Genomic DNA, 9,550 nt, shown 5'->3' on the forward strand with positions numbered 1-9,550 from the left:
AACATTCTGACCAATTTTCATAAAGACCCAATGAAAAATATGACCTCTAGAGTGGTCACAAGCAAAAGTTTACAGACGGACGGACGACGGACGATGCGCAGTCACAAAAGCTCACCTTGTCACTTTGTGACAGATGAGCTAAAAAACATATGTCCCCATCCCTGATTCAGTCTTATGATCACTTTGACCTACTGATGCCATACATGATATATGTCATCTAATAATCACAGAAAACCATCAAATAGTTTGTGGATTGTAGGCCAAAGTGTTCTTTAAACTACTGAGCAGAAACCATTTTCAGTCTCACTGCCAGTGTGACTGTGACCTTTGACATACTGATCCCAAAACAAAAAGGGTCATCTACTGACCACAGGCAATGAATCTATGAATAATACTGTAAGGCCAAAACATGTTAAGTCACCGATTTTAAAGTGGAAACCATTTTCATTCCCTTACTGACCTTAAAACAATAGGTGTCAATTTATTGATCACAGGCAATCATCATATACAAAGTTTGACAAATATAGGCCAAAGAATTTTTCTGAAGTGGATTTATTTTTCAGTCTGGATGTCAACACAGGCCTTGACCTTTGACCTACCAACCCTAAAAACAATAGGAGTCATTCACTGACTACAGAAATCAGCATATGGAGTTTGACATCTGTGCACTAAAGCCTTCTTTACATACTGAGTGAAAACTGTTTTCAGTCTCAAGGTCTTGGTGACCTTGACCTTTGACCTAATAACGCCTACACAATAGGGGTCATTTACTGGCAAATCATCCTATGAGTTTGAAAACTGTGTTCCAGAGTTCTTTATTTAGTGGTGGAAACCATTTTATGTTGCAAAAAGAAGAAACAAAATGTTACGGAATTTCATTTAATGAAATATGCGAGTCAAACATTATAAAATCACAATATACTTTTAAATACATAAACAATAAACAAGAATAATATCAACATTTTATGACACATGTCCCCTGTAAATGCTTGATAGAATTATAATATGAAATCCAAAAGCAGCAACACATCAGACTTCATTTGAAAGGATTGAACTTTTGGTGTTACCTGTATATTTGTGCAGGAGTATTGTATGCAAGTGAATATCCATGTATAAAAAAGTTGTAGTGCAGGAAGTTCAGGTGATCTTAAAACAAGAGGGCCAAGATGGCCCTAGGTCGCTCACCTGAGAAACACACCATAACACACTATAACAGTGTAAACATGTTTGACCTAGTGATTTCATGGAAAAATACATTCTGACCAATTATCATTAAAATTGGAGCAAAAATATTGAGTATAAATAAGTATTTTCTTTGATTTGACCTAGTGACCTGCTTTTTGATCTTAGATGACCCATATTCGAATATGACCTAGATTTCATCAAGATAATCATTCCGGCTTAATTTCAGGAAGATCAGTTGGAAAATATAGCCTCTATCGCATATCCAAGCTTTTCCTTTGATTTGACCTGGTGACCTACTCTTTGACCCCAGAAGCCCCATATTCGAAATTGACCTAGATTTTATCAAGGCAATCATTCTGACCAAATTTCATGAAGACCAATTGAAAAATACAGCCTCTATCACATACACAAGGTTTTTCTTTGATTTGACCTAGTGACCTAGTTTTTGACCCCAGACTACCCATATTGGAACGTGACCTAGATTTCATCAAGGCAACCACTCAGACAAAATTTCATGCAGATCATTTGAATTTTTTTTGCCTTTATCGCATACACAAGGTTTTTCTTTGATTTGACCTAGTGACCTTGTTTTGACCGAGATGACCCATTTTCGAACTCGGCCTAGATTTCATCAAGGTTATCATTCTCACCAATATTCATGAAAATCAATTGAAAAATACAGCCTCTATCGCATACACAAGGTTTTTCACTGATTTGACCTAATGACCTAGTTTTTGACCCGAGATGACCCATTTTCGAACTTGGCCTAGATTTCATCAAGGCAATCATTCTGACCAATATTCATGAAGATCAATTGAAAAATACAGCCTCTATCGCATACACAAGGTTTTTCTTTGATTTGACCTAGTGACCTAGTTTTTAAACCGAGATGACCCATTTTCGAACTCGGCCTAGATTTCATCAAGGCAATTACTCTGACCAATATTCATGAAGATCAATTGAAAAATACAGCCTCTATCGCATACACAAGGTTTTTCATTGATTTGACCTAGTGACCTAGTTTTTTAACCGAGATGACCCATTTTCGAACTTGGCCTAGATTTCATCAAGGCAATCATTCTGACCAATATTCATGAAGATCAACTGAAAAATACAGCCTCTATCGCATACACAAGGTTTTTCTTTGATTTGACCTAATGACCTAGTTTTTGACCCGTGATGACCCATTTTCGAACTTGCCCTAGATTTCATCAAGGCAATCATTCTGACCAATATTCATGAAGATCAATTGAAAAATACAGCCTCTATCGCATACACAAGGTTTTTCTTTGATTTGATCTAGTGACCTAGTTTTTGACCCCAGATGACCCATTTTCAAACTTGGCCTAGATTTCATCAAGGCAATCATTCTGACCAATATTCATGAAGATCAATTGAAAAATACAGCCTCTATCGCATACATAAGGCTTTTCTTTGATTTGACCTAGTGACCTAGTTTTTGACCCGAGATGACCCATTTTCGAACTTTGCCTAGATTTCATCAAGGCAATCATTCTGACCAATATTCATGAAGTTCAATTGAAAAATACAGCCTCTATCGCATACACAAAGTTTTTCTTTGATTTGACCTAGTGACCTAGTTTTTGACCCGAGATGACCCATTTTCGAACTCGGGCCTAGATTTCATCAAGGCAATCATTCTGACCAATATTCATGAAGATCAATTGAAAAATACAGTCTCTATCGCATACACAAGGTTTTTCTTTGATTTGATCTAGTGACCTAGTTTTTGACCCCAGATGACCCATTTTCGAACTCGGCCTAGATTTCATCAAGGTTATCATTCTGACCAATATTCATGAAGATCAATTGAAAAATACAGCCTCTATCGCATACACAAGCTAAATGTTGACAGACAGACGACAGACGCCGGACATCAAGCGATCAGAAAAACTCACCTGAGCATTGCTCAGGTGAGCTAAAAATTAGACATAAACATCCTGACATTGCAAACATACCATCTTCATGGTGTACTCCAAGTTTCATTTGAATTGGTAGAAACTGTCTGTATGTTTGTTTTGGGTTTAACACCATTTTTCAACAGTATTTCAGTCGTGTAACGGCGGGCAGTTAACCTAACCAGTGTTCCTGGATTCTGTACCAGTACAAACCTGTTCTCCACAAGTAACTGCCAACTTCCCCACATGAATCAGAGGTGGAGGACGAATGAATTCAGACACAATGTTTTTGTACACAATATACAGTTGCACATGTAATATTTCAAAGTGCAAAAAAGTGCTATGATTCAAGAAATAATCTTACTTTTAAAGTCCTGATACTAAGCTCATATTCATTTAATGTTAATGATGTATATCAAGTTTCATTTAACAGTTTGAATACTGTAGGGGGAGTTGAATATACCAGACAGTGTGATGAACAGATTGATAGATTGACTGACAGTTCAAACACTATATACCTATATACCTCCTGGGTCTTTGACACCAGGGGCATAAAAATGATCCCACTCACCAAATAATTTAAAGCATAAAAAACTAAGAATAATAGAATCCTTCATAGGAAAAAGTATGAATGTAACATTAAGAAGGCACCTCTGAACAATACAAAATTATCTCCACTGCAGCATGAGCCAATATCTATCAATAACATATGTATACATGTACAATTATATTGCAATGTCTGGAAAACTACACCTGTTAATTGCTTTTGAATATTCATTAATATATAACATCTTATTTTAATTAAACTTCATCATTACATTGCTGAGAAAGTAGGCAGCAGGCCCATATAGGCCGAAGTCAGTCATCTAAGGAGGACCCTGATCTTTTGATCTTGCTTCTAACCAAGTTGTTGATCATCCATTATGCAGTTTTATTAAAAGCTATTTAAAACCTTTTTCTAATTTTTGCACTGATGGCCAAAAAATGTGTAAGAATTTGAACCAAATTGACCAAGGGTGCTATAGATCAGTTCTGGTCCATAAAGTTCATGACAAGAAGTTTTCCTTTTTAGCTCTAGCGGTCCCCACCTGCAATCAAGCAGAACCATTTAAATAAACTTGAGAGAGGACCTTACACAGATGCTACAAACCTAATTTGGTGGTTTTTAAGAAGGAATTTATAGGTTTTACCAATTTTAGCTCTGGTAGCGCTTAAAAGGGGTCAGTTGTAATTAATTCAAGAAAATCTATACAGGATCATACAAGGATACTACTGATCAAATTTGGTGATGATCCATCTGGTGATTCATAAAGTCATTTAAAGGTTTTTTCTATTTTAGCTCTGGTGGCAGAACCATTTGAACAAACTTGACAGAGGTCAATATAATATTTGGCGAAGATCCATCAAAAGATTCAGGAGGTGGAGGTCTGGCAGCCCCTACAGGAGGTGGAGGTCTGGCAGCCCCTACAAGGGGCAAATCCAAAAGGTTTAAACAAACTTTAGATAGGTCAATACCAGCATGCTACAGACCAAGTTTGGTGTAAATCTAACCAGTATTCTTAGAGAAGATGTTTAAGTAAAATATGTTAATGCTCCTGGTCAACTGACCAGCCATCTCTATCACCTTGTTTAAACTTCAGAGGAGCTCAAAAACATAGGTAATGAAATACTTAATCATTGCTGACCAGAAAAGAAAAATGATATAAAATCTTTCAGCTCTATAAATTTGACTGCGACCTTTGAGCTAGGGGTCTGGATGTTGCACATGACACATTATCTTGTTACGTATTATCTTGTTATGGTGAATGTTAGTGTCAAGTTCTGTGAATATTAATTAATGCAGGACACTTACTGACCAGACCGGAAAAATGTGAGCTAAACTGTTAAACAGACCAAATTTTGGTAAATAACCATCCATTAGTTCACAAGAAGAAACCATTAAAGGACTTTCTATTTTAAGCTCTGGTGACCCCTAAAAGGGGTCAGGCGGAATCATTTGAACAAACATAAGATGGCACCATGCTTAGAAGCTACAGTTTGGTATAGATCCATCAAGCAGTTCATGAGAAACAGCAGTTTTACAGATTTTCTATTTATACCTCTGGCAGTCCTCTTGCCTAGTTTGGTAATGATCTATCAAGCAGTTCATGAGAAAAAGCAGTTTTACAGACTTTCTATTTTTACCTCTAGCAGTCCTCTTGCCTAGTTTGGTAATGATCTATCAAGCAGTTCATGAGAAAAAGCGGTTTTACAGACTTTCTATTTATACCTCAGGCAGTCCTCTTGCCTAGTTTGGTAATGATCTATCAAGCAGTTCATGAGAAAAAGCGGTTTTACAGACTTTCTATTTATACCTCAGGCAGTCCTCTTGCCTAGTTTGGTAATGATCTATCAAGCAGTTCATGAGAAAAAGCAGTTTTACAGACTTTCTATTTATACCTCTAGCAGTCCTCTTGCCTAGTTTGGTAATGATCTATCAAGCAGTTCATGAGAAAAAGCAGTTTTACAGACTTTCTATTTATACCTCTAGCAGTCCTCTTGCCTAGTTTGGTAATGATCTAAAAGCAGTTCATAAGAAAAAGCGGTTTTCAAGACTTTCTTTTTATACCTCTGGCAGTCCTCTTGCCTAGTTTGGTAATGATCTATCAAGCAGTTCATGAGAAACAGCAGTTTTACAGACTTTCTTTTTATACCTCTGGCAGTCCTCTTGCCTAGTTTGGTAATGATCTATAAGCAGTTCATAAGAAAAAGCGGTTTTCCAGACTTTCTATTTATACCTCTGGCAGTCCTCTTGCCTAGTTTAGTAAAGATCTGTCAAGCAGTTCATGAGATGAAGTAATATAAAGGATTTTCTGTTTTTAGCTCTGGCCACTCCTAAATGGTATTAAGCGGTCTTATCCAAACAAACTTGAGAGGTCCATACAAGCTTGCTACACAACAAATGGTATATATCTACTGAGCAGATAAGAAAGTAGATAACAAGGAGCCGTTTAAAGTAAGGATTGGAATAAATAGAACAAGAACACCGCCTTGCGGGTGCTGACGCTCATCTAATTTTTTGTGTATAATAGAAATATTGTCCTACCCATGATTTTCTAAGTCTAAAAAGGGCCATCATTCTTGCAAAAAGCAGGATAGAGTTATGTTTCTTGATGTACAGTGTCCACTTATGATGGTGAAAAACTGTTGCAAGTTTTAAAGCAATAGCTTTGATAGTTTATGAGAAAAGTTGAGTTAAACATAATACTCAACCAAGAAAATGATTTTCTAAGTCCAAAAGGGGCAATAATTATTGCAAAAAGCAGGATGGAGTTATGTTGCTTGCTGTACAGGGTCAGCTTATGATGGTGAACAAGTGTTGCAAGTTTCAAAGCAATAGCTTTTATAGTTTAAGAGAAAAAGTTGAACTAAACATAAAACTTAACCAAGAAATCTGATATTTTCTAAGTCCAAAAGGGGCCATAAATCTTGCAAAAAGCAGGATGGAGTTATGTTTCTTGCTGTACAGGGTCAGCTTATGATGGTGAACAAGTGTTGCAAGTTTTAAAGCAATAGCTTTGATAGTTTAGGATAAAAGCTGACCTAAACATAAAACTTAACCAAGAAAACTGATTTTCTAAGTCCAAAAGGGGCAATGATTATTGCAAAAAGCAAGATGGAGTTATGTTTCTTGATGTACAGGGTCTGCTTATGATGGTGAACAAGTATTCCAAGTTTCAAAGCAATAGCTTTGATAGTTTAGGAGAAAAGTTGACCTAAACATAAAACTTAACCAAGAAATCTGATATTTTCTAAGTACAAAAGGGGCCATAAATCTTGCAAAAAGCAAGATGGAGTTATGTTTCTTGCTATACAGGGTCAGCTTATGATGGTGAACAAGTATTCCAAGTTTCAAAGCAATAGCTTTGATAGTTTAGGAGAAAAGCTGACCTAAACATAAAACTTAACCAGGCAACGCCGACGCCGACAACCGCTCAAGTGATGACAATAACTCATCATTTTTTTTCAAAAAATCAGATGAGCTAAAAATTAACATTGGAATATTAGATTATCAGAATGTCCATATACCACATTTGCCATTAATGTTCACTGTTGTCAGCATTTTTAAAATCTAAATCCCAATAAAGCTTTTTTTGATTTACAAATTTACACTTCAGAAGCAAAAAAGTTACTGACTTGTGTGATTTACTGATACACGTATATGTGTGACATATTTTCATGCAGTGACGGAAATTTGATGGCAACCTATTGTACATGTGCTTTTAGCACTGACAAGATGATAATCAAAACAAGAACCAAATCTGATCATAAGAAAACTGGATGCAAATTGTATTTAAAAGTTTTTACTATGCGATTGGTTGTGTATTTAAAAGTTGTTACTATGTGATTGCCTTTCTTTGAACAACTATTTTTGACACGAGTTTAATTAAGCAATCAAACTCTACTAGAACTAGGCTGCTTTGTCTTTTACCAATTACATCTACAATACAGACTCCCACTTAACAAAAATATACAAAGTGCAAAATAACCACTGCACCTGTAAATTATTAAAACAACAATTTAAGTACCAATGTGTTAGAAAAAAATTGCACTTTGCACAAAATATCACTAGAAACTATCAAAACATCAAATGAAACAAACGAGGCATATTGAGCAATTCATTTAGTGACTGACGGAAAATTTTCTGGTTTGCTTAAAGAAGCAATTATAGAGTTTTTAGTATATGTACTAGCAGCCCTTAAAAGAGGAGGTCAAGCAGAACAACTTGGACAAGTTTGAGAGCAGTTTGTACAAGGGTATAGACTCAGTTTGATGAAGAAGCAGTTCATTTCAATGTGTTTCTATTTTTGAACTTGTGGGCCTTAAAATGGATTAAGGGGAACACTTTGAAAAAGAAAAAAATGAGAAAGATCAATCCATGAATGCTACAGAAGATTCATCCAGTCCATAACAGGATTTTTCTTCCTTTAAATAGTCTGCTCTCTATATGTAAACATCTCTATATGTGAGGGGTCAATGGATAAATGACATTTACTATCAAAATAAATTGGTACCATCTGGTTTCTGATACGCTAACATTAATCTAAACAAGAGTTGTCCGTAAGACAGCACACTCGACTTTTCTCAGTACTTGACTCTGAATTAGAGCTTTGCCAGTAAAAATTTATAAAACTTTAACCAAAAAATTCTAAGTTAAAAAGGGGCATAACTCTGTCAAAACTCAAATCAGCGTCATGGGGATTAATTCTCCTGGTGTAGACTTTGATAGTAAATAATTAAGTTTCAAGTCAACAGCTTTGATAGTAACAGAGATATTTGACTTTATCAAAAACTTTAACCAATAGCGACGGCGACGTGAGTGCAATAGTATCAATTTCTAAACGGGCGATATGAAAAAATAATATCACATGCGCAGAAAAACAAAATAACGCAGTTGCGCATGTGATATGAAATTATGGTATAATAAATACATATATGTTAAAAGATTTCATTCATATGGAATTCATAATGTACAACATGTTTTGAAATGGATTCTTTAACACACTGATCAATTATCTATAGTGTTTAACACATCTTTAACAGAGAGTTACAACATGAAGGTGCAGCAGAGGTCCCTTTGACCTGGAATGTGCACTGGTTTTATGATCCTAAAAACCTGTTTAAAGTTTCAGAAAAATGTCTGTATCAATTCCAGGAATTTCAAGGAAAAATTGACTCATATAAAACTTAAGCCATCAAAGCTTGTTTGGTTGGGGTATACAATCAGAATTCAAACAATGCTACTTGCACTAGAAAGATAGAAAGGAATGGTCAAAAAAAAAATAAAAAAACCAAAACATTTGCAGACAATAAAAGTAAAATATAACTTTAAACAGCCACAAACACTTGAAAACTTTATGAACAAAATATGGAATGCATACAATAAATAAGCTAAAAAAGGGACATCTCAATAAGAATACCTCAAAGTACACTAATGCATTATGACTATTAACATATTGATAAAATAAATAAATGCAAGGAATATGATAAATAAAGAAATGACATGACACATAATGGATAACACCTTTACCAAGTACATAACTTATATTAGGTCGGAAATGGTTTAACTTCGGTAGTGAATGAAACAAAGTAGTTGTTTTCAAGCAAAAAAATACATCTTCCCGAAACTTTGTCATTGCTTAAACACAAGGAATAATCTTTTTTTTTTGGTCCAGTCAACATTAGATATCAATGTATGACCCTGACCTTGAACAACATGTCTTGTTGAATATTTTATTATATGAGCCATGCCGTGGGAAAACCAACATAATGGCTTTGCGACCAGCATGGATCCAGACCAGCCTGCGCATATGCGCAGTCTGGTCAGGATCCATGCTGTTCGCTAATGGTTTCTCTAATTGCAATAGGCTTTGAAAGCGAACAGCATGGATCCTGACCAGACTGCG

General features: G+C 35.5%; 1 long non-coding RNA gene across 1 annotated transcript; it reads right to left on the reverse strand.

The window, feature by feature from the left end:
* Positions 1–865: 865 nt before the first annotated feature.
* LOC128557691 (uncharacterized) lies at positions 866–9,235 on the reverse strand. The gene is made up of 2 exons (XR_008371321.1): positions 5,713–9,235; positions 866–5,628 (listed from the first exon to the last, which is right to left on the reverse strand). It is a non-coding gene; the product is annotated as an uncharacterized LOC128557691 (long non-coding RNA).
* Positions 9,236–9,550: the final 315 nt, after the last annotated feature.

This window comes from Mercenaria mercenaria, chromosome 6 (genome assembly GCF_021730395.1).
Source record: "Mercenaria mercenaria strain notata chromosome 6, MADL_Memer_1, whole genome shotgun sequence".
Lineage (NCBI taxonomy): Eukaryota > Metazoa > Mollusca > Bivalvia > Venerida > Veneridae > Mercenaria > Mercenaria mercenaria.